General features: G+C 34.3%; 1 protein-coding gene and 1 non-coding gene across 2 annotated transcripts in view; both read right to left on the reverse strand.

Annotated features, from left to right (window-relative positions):
* The window catches only part of NCKAP5 (NCK associated protein 5), a 1,106,193-nt gene that overhangs the window by 160,423 nt on the left and 931,757 nt on the right, over window positions 1-14,013 (reverse strand). The gene's annotated exons all lie outside the window — the stretch shown is intronic.
* LOC127558414 (U6 spliceosomal RNA) lies at window positions 5,010-5,117 on the reverse strand. The gene has a single exon (XR_007952810.1). It is a non-coding gene; the product is annotated as a U6 spliceosomal RNA (small nuclear RNA).

Genomic DNA, 14,013 nt, shown 5'->3' on the forward strand with positions numbered 1-14,013 from the left:
ATGACCTCATAACTAGGTTTTGTTCAATAAAGAAACATGTTGATTTGATTTTTCTTGTGCAGCAAGATAATTGTATAAATATGTATACATATATTGTAATTAACATGTATTTTAACATTTTTAACATCTATTGGATTACTTGCCATCTAGGGGAGAAAGGGGGGAAATTTGGAACACAAGGCTTTGCAAGGGTCAATGTTAAAAAATTATCTATGTATGTTTTGAAAATAAAAATCTTTAATAAAAAAAGCAAGAAACATATTATAAGGTATGTTTTAAGGTCAAGTAACATTCAGTCCAATATCTTATAGCTGTTTCCTATCCATATCCATTTATATACACATTTATATATAACACAAATATGGGTATTTATACATATATATCCCAAATTCCTATATGTGTATATTTGTGCACGTATGCATTTACATATGTATATATGTATGTGTAGATATATACATATATGTTTCTCTCTGTGTGTGTGTGTATACACACACATACACATTCCATGAAAACTGATACTGTCTTTCATTTTTCTTGACATCAGCACCCAGTGTAATAAATTTTTACTGATTGACTGCAAGTCAAATGACTTGCAGGTGCCCCACAGATGAAGTATATCACAGGTGGGACTTACACCTCTAAATCTAATGCTCTTTCCATGACACCAAATTGCTTTTCTATATGTGTATTTTCATTTATTTATAGCTATAGACAGTGATCACTGACATGTCAATGATTTTGGCCCTGAGATGTTTGATCTTCAGTCATCAAAGGAAACTTTGATTTGTTAAAAGTTTAAAATTTGTTAAAAATTTGTTAAATATGTATGTATCCAACCAATACTTTTGGGGCACTAAGACCTAAGTTTGACCCTTGAGCTTGCTGCTTCTTAGTTTGGAATGATAGCTAAGTGGCTTAACTTTTCTGAACCTTAATTTTGTTATGTGTAGAAGGATGATATCAGTGCTTTGGGCTTATCTACTTCATAGAGTTTTGCCCTTTGTAAAGCCCAGTATAAGTGTTAGCTATTATTATGAACGATAATTGTTCCCCCATCTCAGTCCCTAAACTACATACCTCTTAATTTTCTAGCTAAATCTTAGTTTATTAGAGAATTTATCAAACAAGAATCGCCTAGTCAAATGAGATTAAATTGTATGCACTTAAATGTTTCATCACTACACATAATAATAGCTGACATTTATATAATGTTTTGCAAACATTCCCTTGCTAAGCCTCACAACAATCCCTTGAGATAAGTATTTCCAGGTAGAAAAATTCCATCTTATAGACAAAGAAACTGAATTCCAGAGAAATTAGTTAATTTACCAATGGTCACCTAGTGAGCAAGCATCAGAAATAGAATTTGGGCTCCAGTATTTATTTTTTAAGACTGGCACTCTATCCACCAAGCAACTCTGGCTCCAAGAGACACCTAAGTCCAGCTCTTTAATAGAAACATTTGATAACAATCTGTGTATCAGCTTGAAATCAGGCTTCTTTTCAACAAAGGTCCCTTAGGCTAGAAAAGTATGAAGCCTAGTAAAGTAAGGCAGCATGATGCCCCACTGTTCAATGAGGAGCTGAAGGTAAACAAAGAACAGAAAACAAAACATTGCCCAATGAAATCTAGAAAAGCAACTTCCAAAGATTTAGAACAGACTTGGACCACTTGGAGATCACAATCACAAATATTTTTAAATGAATAAAATAAAATATATGATTGAAAAAGACACTAGATGTACAGAAGATGTAATTTCCCAGCTCCTCCCTTCCCCCGTCCCCCCTCACTCCCCCTTCATTCAAGGTCATACCTCTACCTGAATTCTACCCCTAAGATTCCTGACTTCAGTTTCCAAAACCCTGGACTGTTTGATTTATTGCTAAAGCTTCTTTCAGGTTTAAATTCCAGGATCCAACTATTTCCTTATTCTCTAGTCACTTTGACCTTAGGGCTGCCAATATCCTGGAGGGAGTTGTTGCCTTATCAGAAAATATATAAGAAACTCCTGAGTCAGAGCCTTTTACTCTGGCCTTATATACATCTGTAGTGTTCATGTAACTGATTTCTTGCTCTGGCTGTCTTGTCAGTATAGTGAGATTCTTGACCTGTTAGACACACTTGACTCTGTTAAGTTTATTTATACCCCTTTTAACCTTACCTTTTTTCAGCCTGGTTTCCTAATTTACTGTTTGCCACCATCTTTTGGTAACCAGTCTGCCAGACCTGTGCCACATAGCTGTCCTAAACTATCCTTGTCTGGTGATTCCCCCTCCGTCAATACTTATAATTCAGAATAACAGATATTGAATGTCTTTTTTTGGGAGAAGTTATTGAGCCAACAAAAAAATGATGGGGTGCAAAGTGTAAAGCAATGACTCCTTAAATTCCATCTTTTTCAGCCTTCATGACATTCATGAGAAATGATAATTTCTGTTATTGTATCTTACTTGGATATGGGCATTTAAATACAATTATCCCCCACCCTACTTTGCAGTGCATTTATTTACTCATCACTTTACTTTCTTATCTATATTTGAATTAATTTAATTTTCAAATTAGTCAGCATATGTGAAAATCTGGATTGATATGAAAACAATCTGAGATAGCTGTATATCACAGTGAGTAAACTGCTGGACTTAAAGTCAGGAAGACCTGAATTCAAATCCCACCTCAACTACTTGTTTCCTCTGTGACCTTGGAAATTACTTAATTACTCTCAGTCTGCTTCCTTATCTGTAAAATGGGTGTAATACCACTTATTTTGAGGATTTCACTTAGAATCAAATCTGATAATGTAGAAAAAAAGATATTTTGCAAATGTTATATGACTTAAAATGCTGTATTACTGTTAGGGAAATTTCATTGATATAGAGAATTCCCAGGCAAGGAATCGCCTTTTACCAATGTAGAATAGCACCTTTTCATCAACCTATGATCTTACAGAGTTGCCTAGAGGACAGAGAGGTTAAAACTTGTCCAAGTTCACATGACCAGTAACTTGAATCTTGGTTTTTCTGCTTGGAGGGTGGTTCTCTAGGTACTTAGTGACACCATCTCTTAGCTGTTGTTGTTAGAGCACATCTTTTGAAGTCACTCTTCTAAATTCCACTTCCATTGAACTGGATCTCTAGGAGTGATTACTGCTTCTTTCTTAGGGCAAGTCCAAAGGGGTTATGATATAGTTTGTGTTGTGCTATAGCTGCTCAAGAGCACCACCCCATAGCTCATGAGCTGCCCCTCCCATCCCGTAATTATTAGTTAATATCAATTAATCAGCCAAACTGATCTTCTTGATTCCAGGTACAATGAAACCTAGATGATTTTGGAAGTTATTTAAAGCATCAAAGGATGTGACTTTTTCATAATCCCCCAGCTGGCAAGTCATAGTTATATTAAAGACTCAGATTAGAAGCAACTTTTGCAGTTACCTAGTTCAACTCCCTTGTTAAACGGATGAGATTAGTATTAGAGGCAGAATTTGAATCCAGACCTTTCTGATTCCAATCCCAATGCTCCAGCCAATATACTATGATGATTTTGTCCTTCTAGGTGTTTTTACCTCCCTTCCCGCTTTTGCCATGGATCAGGTTCTTTATCTTTTTTTGCTAACATGTTCTAGCATTTAACAATTCCATTAGGATGCTTCCCTGCATTTTAACCTAAAACAATCTAGGTGCAACTTAAGCTTATTTCCTCTTACAAAAGAAACAGCAGAGGAAAGAAAACAGCTGATCATTCCAAATATACTTGAACAATAATGAGTCATCCATTAGCTTTAACATCCTCAGGCTAAATAAGCCCAATTTCTTCTACCTTTTCTTAGAGATTTAATTTTCTTATATCTGTAGTTAATACTCATTCCTTGTTCTAAACTTTCCCTGTATTTCTTTACTTTCAGGTTGTAGACTGAACTAGTCACTGCCCTCAAAGGGAGGGAAAGGCAGAGAGCAGCAGAGGGAATACAATTTCACTTCACACTAGCTTCCCTTCAATAACTCAAGACAGTTTAAGATTTTACCTTTAAAATGAAGGATGGCTCAAACATTTCAGAATTTCACTTTTTGGCCTTCAAACTTCTATGACATAAAAAACAATATCATTAATCTTCTGGGATCTGCCCTGCCTATGATTTTAGAAGGCTAAAAATGAATGGTTGCTACAGTGCTCACCACCTCCCCCCATGGAAAGTTATAATTATTAAAGATTGTAGTACATAGATTTGTGTATTCCTGTGAACAACAATAGAAATGGACAATTAAAGGAGCAGAGTATTTAGTGCTTGAAGGGATGAATATTAGATATATCCTAATCTAATTTTAAGGATAAGGAAGCTGAGACCTAAAGAGGTTAAGTAACATTTCTGAGGTCACACAGATATTATTGTTATTTTATTACCCACAAATTAGAAATAATATCTTTAATGTTAGATAAATTATATACATGTATTTGTATGTATGTGTATTACAGTATAAAAATTCCTTAAATTTTACTGGATAGTCCAATGAATTTTCATTATAGACTAAAATCAGTTATCATGTGAATTGAGTTTAGTGGTATGATTTGGATCATTTTCAGTTCCTTTTCACATTTACTTCTGTGGTCTGTCACGAGAATCCAAAACCATCTGAAAGAATTAGGCAGCTCTCACTGCGATCTCATTATTGACATTTATGTTGATCAATGTTGGCGCCTACAGAATTGGAATCTGCAGATCAATTCCCTTATTAGATTCTTTCTCCCTGCTGCCGTGATCATTTTATCACACAGGCTGTGGCTATCAAAGGTTGCTTTATCACCATATAATGGGATAAGCACAGTTGGTTGCTCTAGCATATTGAGAGAAATCAAAACTTTCCTGATTTTAAATCTCATTTTCTCAAATCTTAACTCATTATGTTTGTATAGAAGTTCACAAAAAAGCATCTTTAAAACTATGTTCCATGGGGAGAAAAAAGATCACATTTAGCTTTTCTCTCTCCTTTTTATTTAAAAATAATAATAAATTTAAAATATAGAACTCTTCATGAATTTGCATGTCATCCTTGCACAGGGGCCATGCTAATCTTCTCTGTTTCATTTCAAGTTTTAGTATATGTGCTGCTGAAGTAAGCACCACATTTGACTTCTAGAGAATCTGAGCATATTATTCTATGAGGTTGTTCTTCATTTTCTCCCATCAAAAATTTGCATGTTCTAAACACTTCAAATGAGATTTGAAGATAAATTCTAGATTAAATACTATCCTTGGTTTGTTTGGACTCTGGTAGCTACAAAGCCAGCATTACAGTTTCAATTTTCCTACTAGCGGACTAAAGAAAAACATTTGTCTTCTTTGTCATAGCACCTTCCTCCTCAAAAAGAAGAGCATGGTACAATAGAAAAAACAAACAAACAAAACCTAGTTTGCATTCTATATCTGATACTTGGTACCATGTGACCTTAGCCTTATCACATAACATTTACAGCTGTAAAACAAGGGGTTTAGATAAAAAGATGTATTTTCTTCCCCATTCTAAATCCACAATCTCTCTTATTTTCAGCTTATTTTTCATAAAGAAAAGCAAAAAGCATATCTCTTATATATTCTGAAAGTGAACTTCCAATTCTGCTAAAGTATTTTAACATGGATCACAAGAGGGACCAAAGTATGTGAATGTCTCAAGGCAATCACAACTACTGGGAAAAAATAATCCAAGATAGCTGTCATTTTACTGAGAGAATAGTAGTGTAATCTTACACTCATAAGAGTAGACTTGAAAAGGACCTTCAGGGTCATATTGCCCAAACTCTGAATTTTATAGATGATAAAGTGTTGCAGAGTAATTAAGTGACTTTCCAAAAATCACACTAGGATGGATATTAGTTTTCTATTTCTAATATATAAATTAATAAAATTAATAGAATACAGTTCTTCAAAGACATCACATTATACTTATAGCCTAAGTATTTTCTACATGCTAACCCTTTGAATTCAAGGAATACAAGCCATTATATTTGAATCTTCACAAATAAAATAAAGATGAAAATTGATGCAAAAACTTATTTTCCTCCTTTTCTAGTGGTCTGAATGATCTGCATTGTCTTTTTATGTACAAAGTCACAAGAAAATTGTTTAAACCCATTTCATTTTGCCTGTGTAATAAAGGTTTTTTACTTTAATAATGTGTAGAATCAAGTACTTAGGTATTCCTATTTACCTTTCAAAATCTAGGTGCTCAAGGTCTTGGAAGAGTAAAGAATTGATCACGTTAATTTTAATCTCCAACAAAAGAAATTAACTTCCTCCTCTCCATTGCATCCCATTGACGTGTTGAATTTGCCACTATGATTTTTCTGAATTACTACAGGCCAATTCAAAATGGTATTTTGGCTCTCTCCTAGGCTAATGTAAAAACTATTTCCAGCTTTGAAAAGGCTAGCAAAACATGTGCAGATGGATGGAAAATTAACACTATTATCTAACTCTAAATTTTTGCCTTTAGGAAAAAAAAGTGAAAAGGTTCAAGAGAGATATTGTGGATCATTATGTGATCATAAAGCAAAGACTTGCATTTCTGGGATGTTCAGGTATCAGTGGACTAGAAATCAGAGTACTTTGGAGGAGATACTTTCCCTTTAGTTTTTTTAGTTTGACATTCATTCATTCTAGATAAAATTTTAAGAAAGAGATTGAAGAAAAAGAGAGATTATTTACAAGCATACACACACACACACACACACACACACACACACACACACACACACACGGGGGAAGGGGAAGATGGAGCAAGTATTATACCATCTGCCTTCATCGAGATCCAGGATTTCACACAAAAGGCACCTAATCATTTATGTGATAAGTACCTGAATTTATTATGATTAATGAAAATAATAACTAACATTTACATAGTGTTTTCAAATTTGCAGAGTGTTTTACATATATTATCTCATTTGATACTCAAAGTAAATCTATGAAGTACATGTTATTATTACCTCTATGTTACAGATAAGAAAATTGAGCCTGAGCAGTAAAGTTACTTGCCCAAGATCACAAAGCTAATCAGTGTTTAATATTGAAGGGGGTATAGTTTATATTTTCTAATTTTTTAATTAAGAAAATGTTATGTTCTGCAGGAATTTTGAAAATGGGGGCTATTTCCTATTAAAAGGGGAAAAAAATCCCTTAATGTTAATTTTGAGGATCTTAGAACTTCCTAAATCAGTGTAGTCTTCACTATTTCAGTCTTTTTCTTTCTCTATCAAGGAAGTCTCATTCACTGTGTGCAAGGAGAAAACAAGTAATTTCAAGAACCCCAGGCACCACCATTAAGAGGTTCTGGTGAAGTTAATAATAAGAAAATTAGAAAGAAAAATTGAAGTTTTTATGGTTAAATTAAAAGATTTTTAAAGGAAGTTCTTCCTTCTGGTAAAATGACAATGTGAGGAAAAGTGTTATAGCCTGGAGGCTAGATGATATAAGTTAAGTTCAATGATATTTCCTTCCCACTGGGAGCATGGTCAGAGAATTGGGGATATTTCTTTTTTCCTAAGATGAAATTCATTTATCAAAGATGTAAAGAGGACTAAACAAACTAGAAAGAATAGAGTGAACTACATTCTTTTGTTTCAATCCACCAATATCTAGAAGCCCACTTTTCATAGTAGCATATTTAGTTAAAATTTAATTCATAATGTAGCAAATGCCCTTCCTTGTATCTCATGGAGGACACAGACAAATTGCTACTCTTTCCTGTATCTCTGCAAAGGTGAGTAGCTAATGAAACATAGCCTGTTCAAGGCAAGCCACCACATTTAATATGAACTTTGGGAATGCCCATCCCTTGAAAATGCAATTCATGATCATGAAGGCTGGCATCATCTCTAACAGATCAAATGATAAAATTCACTCCCTTCTCCATTTCTCAGCTATTGAGCCTGTTCTTGGCTAGAGATACAGAATAGCTGAGAATGTAAGAGTTAAAGCATTAATGGATTCTTCGGTTGCATTAAGTATCATTGTGCTGATTTTTATCTCTGAATACAGTATTTCACATTCTCAGCAAAGTCAACAGAGATTTAGTCAATAGTGTCATAGCCTTCAGATGAGGTCCTGAATGTTACTAGTATCAAACCACCATTATCAAGGGCAGGTCATAGGAAAGGAGAGTGCACATTAGAAAAATTCCATCAAAAAAGAACTGGATTGCTTGACTAGAATCTCATGTCACTTTAACTAATATTCCTTGCTTTGTCATAGATGGTGAAGGCTGGCCAATATGGATTGGTGCCAGCAAAAAGGTTGGTTCTCCAGCAGATGGTAACACAAAATCTTACAACACACACACACACACACACACACACACACACACACACACACACACACACACATGAATGTGTCTATATGTTTAATCACTTAACATTAGTTAGATTAATCTGGTTTGAAATTCTCTGCGAGTGGTGTTAGGCTGTTAATGGAAATCAAAGCAGCTATAAGTGTAAATACTAAAATACATTTCTTGAGATCATATTTCAGTTTTCATTTCAAAGGTCAAAGATCAAAGCCTAAGTCAAAGAGAAAGGGAAGATAATCACCATGTGCACAATATTTCTACTGAGGTTTGATGACATCATTTAAGAGATGTTCCAGGGAATTAATTTTCCTCTACTTGTGAGATTCAAGAGTTGAGGGTGTTTGAATATTAGCATATATTGGTGTACCACATTTTTGTAGCTATTGTCTTTGGTCTAAGTGTCCATTTTAAAGGCTTGTCAGAGAAAAAGATAAACATTACGTATTTAATACTATTAATAAAAACCATTATACACCCAGGCCCCCTTTAGAGCTTCCTTACCTCTCACTTTATCATAAAAAGCATACACCCTTTAAATCTTTGAATCATTTAATTTTATGCATTCTTTTGGTATTTCATTTGGGAGTTATGGAGTGTGAAATATGCACCATGATGAGAAAACAATTAACTAGCACACCTGTTGTTTATGCATATTGTATTCAGCAAAGGCCTGCAGGGGCTATTATTTTATTCCACTGCATGGTTTCAACCCAAGGGGCTTTAAAAGGTGACCTGATGACATCAAATTATACTTGTATTTCGATTAACAGGCCCAGTGCTTACCAGCTGTGCTAATGCTGGAAAGATACCTTTCTAAGTCTGTCATGTTTGTAATCTGTAATATTAATCAGCAGAAAAAATGAAGATTTAACAGAAAAAATGAGACTAGTAAGGATTTATTATGGAAGTAATATAATAGAACTTATTTTATCCTTTTCCCACCTCATAGATCAGGCTGGGAAGGAGAAGACTAGCACAGAAAGGTAGAATTATTTAGGAACAAAAGACCTGATATCTTTGGAGGATAGACCACTATGAGGAGAGGATAAGAAGCTTTTTTTTTTTTTTTTTTTTTTTTTTTTTATCACATTGTGTCCTTTCAAAGAGGCAGAAGATGGAATGAGAAGAAAGCAACAAATCACAAATCCAATCTGGCAATTTCCCAGCCTGCCCATTGTCATTAAAGCCATAACCAGGGTGGGTTGAATGGAGCTTTACCCAGGCTGCCAACACCTGGAAGGAATCTGGTTCCTTCCAAGACATTCCCACATCAGCTTCTGTTCCTATACCTTGTCTCATGATTTGCTGATCTTTACTACATGAGGCCCAGATATTCCCCAGGTAAGTGACCGGGGACTTAGTAGGTCTCTCTAAGACTAACTTTCCCATATCTCATAAGAGACCACAAACTTAATTTGCTGGAGAATAGATTGCTTCCTCCACTCCTGGTATGATTATACCTATGGGACTAGACTATTTTTTAATCCTACTGCCATTACTTATGCCCTCTAATTCCCTCAAATAATTTAAATTCAGCAAAACAAATCCTAATTATAACTTTAATTCTCATATTCTACAACTATTTTTGATAAGAAGTAATCATGATCACTCTGGGTCATGTCAAAGTGCCTCTCAGTCTGCACCAGCACTCCAATTCTGACATTTCTCTCCTCTTTTTTCTGTGAATACTATGTATGTGTTTGTGTGTGTCTGTGAATGTGTGTAGAGGGTGTTTTGGAGGATGATTTAAGCATATCTGTAAGTGCCTGAGAGTTTATATATAATTGGTATATATCTTAAAAAATAAACACAAACTGGCCTAGGATTGTCAGCTGTCTTGCACTTAGCCCATGGTAGTGGCTATCCAGATTATAGCCTTTGAAACAGCCCAGCCCATTGTGTTTTCAAAAGATCATTTTCATTCCTTTTTCTTAATAGATTGCAGAATAGGATCAGTTGTTATTGAAAGTGCAAAGTGTCTGTGAGGTTATCAGTGTGGCATAGCAGAAAAAACAAAATGCATACCCCCAAACCTATGATTATATTCTAGCTCTGCTACTTACTAGCTATGTCAACAAGTCATTTCACCAATATAAATCTATTTCCTCACCTGTGAAGAAATGGGTTGGTTCCTTTTTAAGTCTCCAAGGTTTTCATTCTGGTTTAGGCATCTGGCTTGGGCATCTCACCCAAATGAACCCTTTGTGAAGAGGGAGGACTGTTGCTGCTTTAGGTCTCTCCTTTCCCATTATAATAATCATAATCATATAATGATAATAACTGATAAAAAATACTTGATCAAACCATTTATCAGCAATACATGTTTAAAATAGCACTTGAAATCCTGAAGACGTGATTTAGATTTTACTTTTTCACTAACTTGCTAAATTACCTTAAATAATATAGTTCATTTCAATTCAATAAACAATTATTCAGGACCCACTACATTTAAGTCACTGTGAGAAGACCTAACCAAGATACTTATCATCTCCAGCAATTGTTTTCTTACCTAAAAAAAATGAGGAATATGGGACTATCAATTTCCTCCCAACTCAATGATTCTATAATACTCTTAATTGATGACAGCTAATGGCTCAACATAGTCTATTTGCTAGAATAACAAAGGGCTTCTAGAGAAATTGTGCTTTAATTTAAAGGAATTTCTAATGGTAGAATTTCTGACAGCCTTTGTTGGGCTGGGTAAAAAGAAGATTTTGCAGATCTCTTAAGGTCCACTATGTAGATACATAATCATAGCAACACAGACTTACAGGTTTAGAGTTGCAAACAACTATAGTCCAGTCACTAATTTTAAATTTTCTTTCTTATTGTTAACTTAATGTTAATTGTTAATGTAAACAAAGACACAAAAAGGATTATATGAGAAAATTTCAATTATATAAAATTTGCTTTTAAAAAGTTTATGTTGTTGTTGAGTAATTTCAGTTGTTTCCAACTTGTGACCCCATTTGGGATTTTCTTGGAAAAGATTTTGGAGAGATTTGCTCTTTTCTTCTCCAGCTCCTTTGACAATTATGGAAACTGAGCAACAGGGTTAAGTGATTTGTCCAGGCAGCTAGGAAGTTCCTGAGACTGGATTTGAACTCACAAAGATGAGTCTTCCTAACTCCAGGTCTGGTACTCTATCTACTATAAAACCTAGCTGCTCAAAGAAGCATATAGATTGTATATAATTGAATAATGAGATAACAAAATTTTTTAATGTCTTTTTTACATTTCTTTTTATTTTCTTCTATGAATGTTAAAAAAGCTTTATTGGTGACCTATTTTCAACATCCATGACTACCCACTAACTTATACTACTCTCCTAAATAAAACTCTCCTTTGTACTATATAAATCAAAAACCTTATTTTTGCAAATGAAAAAACTGAGGCCCAGAAAAATGAAAATATTTGTTCAAACTCATCTAAGTAGTGAAAGGGAGAGAACATGAGACCAGGTAATAGGATTACAGGATCACAGAGTTGGAGCTATCCTCCTCATTTATAGGTAACTGAAAGAGATTAAAATGACTGGTACATGATCACAGAAACAATCAGTGACAGAGATCTCTCTGACTCTAAATCTTGTGCTTTCCCCATTCTCATAATCCCTCTCTTAGCAATTGAACTGCTTCTATACACTACTGGTTTTGCTACAAATAAAACAATTTTCATATTAACTTATTAAAATATAAATTTTACTTCCAGCATTCTCTGGGAGAGTAACAGAGAAGAAATGATACACCAGATATTTAGCGCTCAAGGAGGAATGAAGCCAATAACCTCTCTTCTCAAACCATTTCTGATCTTGGATAAGTTTTTAAGGAAAAAATTCAATGATTTTTCCTACCTGCATTTAAACAATACTAATAGCTTATTTTTAGGAGTTTTTAGAATCATGAGAGGATTTTGAGTACTTAAGTCTGGAATGAGAAGGGAACTTTTTGAAAACTGAAGATCAAGCTGGATAAGTCTGGAAAAAATATGCAAAGAGAGATAGGAATTAGGCAGAAGTCAAAAAACTTCAGCCAGAATTTCAGAAAACACAAAAATCTTTTGCTTTAGTCAATAAATCAATACAAATGACTTCCTGGTAGTTGATGGCTAAGGCATAGAATGAGACCACAGGAAAACATATTGTTTGAACTAAAAGTAATGGTAAAGAACAAGAGTAAGTGCGGGGAAAAAAGAATCTGGAAAAACTTTAGGAAGAGTGGATGGCTTGTGAAGACCATGGGAAAAGCAATCAGCATAAAAAAATTTTAGAGCTCCAGGGATCTCTGAGCTTTTACCTTTATAGTTGAGGGAATTGAGACCCAGAAAGAGAAAAGGGAGATGCCTTCTCAAAGACAAATAATTAATGGAATACAGAACTAGAGTACAGGTAATTTTATGTCTGCTTTGATCATAATCATGTTTTATACAGGGGGAGGAGAAGGAAATAAGCAGTTATATATAATAGTCAAATAGAATAACAAGGATTCAACCAAATACATTTTAAAACATATCTAACATTACACAATACTTTGTGCTTCTTATTCATACATGAATATGGGAATGTGGTGATCCATTTCTGACAAAATTATGTTTCCCCTTTAGCTACTGGTAAAAGTCAGTGTTGTCTATTTTCAATTCTATACTTTTAAAGGATGCATCAGTTTATACTATGATATTTTCCAGGGGGTGGAAATATGAATTATAAATGTATTTGTAATTCAATTAAGTTCAGTTCAACAAGTATTTGTTAGACACTTATTGTGTTCCTAGCATTGTTATCAGGTATTTTTGAGAGACTAGAAAAGTATAAGAAATGGTCACTGGCTTCAAGGAGATCAATAAATTAGTAAATATCAAAGGAGTGTGTAAACTACAATTCTACATCATCCACACTTTAAATAGCAAGAACTATTTTCCAGTTCAGTAGACATCTTAAACTCAACATGTTCAAAGCTGAACTCATTATCTTTCTTTCTAAACCCTCCTCCCACCTTCCTGATTACTCTAGAGGGCAACACCATTTTTTCTAGTTCCTCAGACTTGCAACTTAGATGTTATACTCTACTTTTCAATATTTTTCCTTCTTTTCTCTGATACTGTCACTATTCTATTGTAAGTCTTCATCATCTCAAACTTGGACTATTGCAGTAACTTGCTGGTGGGTCTGCCTGCCTCAAGTCTCTTTCATTGCAATTCATCCTCCATTTAGCCATCAAAAAATGTTCCTAAAATTCAAATCTGACCATGCCAGCTCTCTACTCAATAAACCTCAGTGGCTCCTCTATCATTTGGAGGATCAAATACAAAATACTATTTTGTGTCCTGTTCAAAGTACTTTATAACTTAATCTTCTCCCTTCCCCTACCTCATTTCAGGCTTCTTACACCTTATTAGTTGTCCCATATTCTTCAGTCCTGTGCTTCTTGCTTGCTGTTCTACAAATAAGAAACTATCCTTTAGCTCTGAACATTTTCTCTAGCTTTCCCTCATTCCTGTAATGTGATCCTTTCTCTTCTTTGCCTCCTGCTTTCTTTCACTTCCTTCAAGTCCCAGTTAAAAATCCCATATTCTAAAGCAAGCCTTTACCAATATCTTTTATTTCTGATTCTTTCCCTTTTAAAATTTAATTATTTTTATAATTAATTATTATACAGAATTAATTAATTACATACCTTGTTT

This window comes from Antechinus flavipes, chromosome 3 (genome assembly GCF_016432865.1).
Source record: "Antechinus flavipes isolate AdamAnt ecotype Samford, QLD, Australia chromosome 3, AdamAnt_v2, whole genome shotgun sequence".
NCBI lineage: Eukaryota > Metazoa > Chordata > Mammalia > Dasyuromorphia > Dasyuridae > Antechinus > Antechinus flavipes.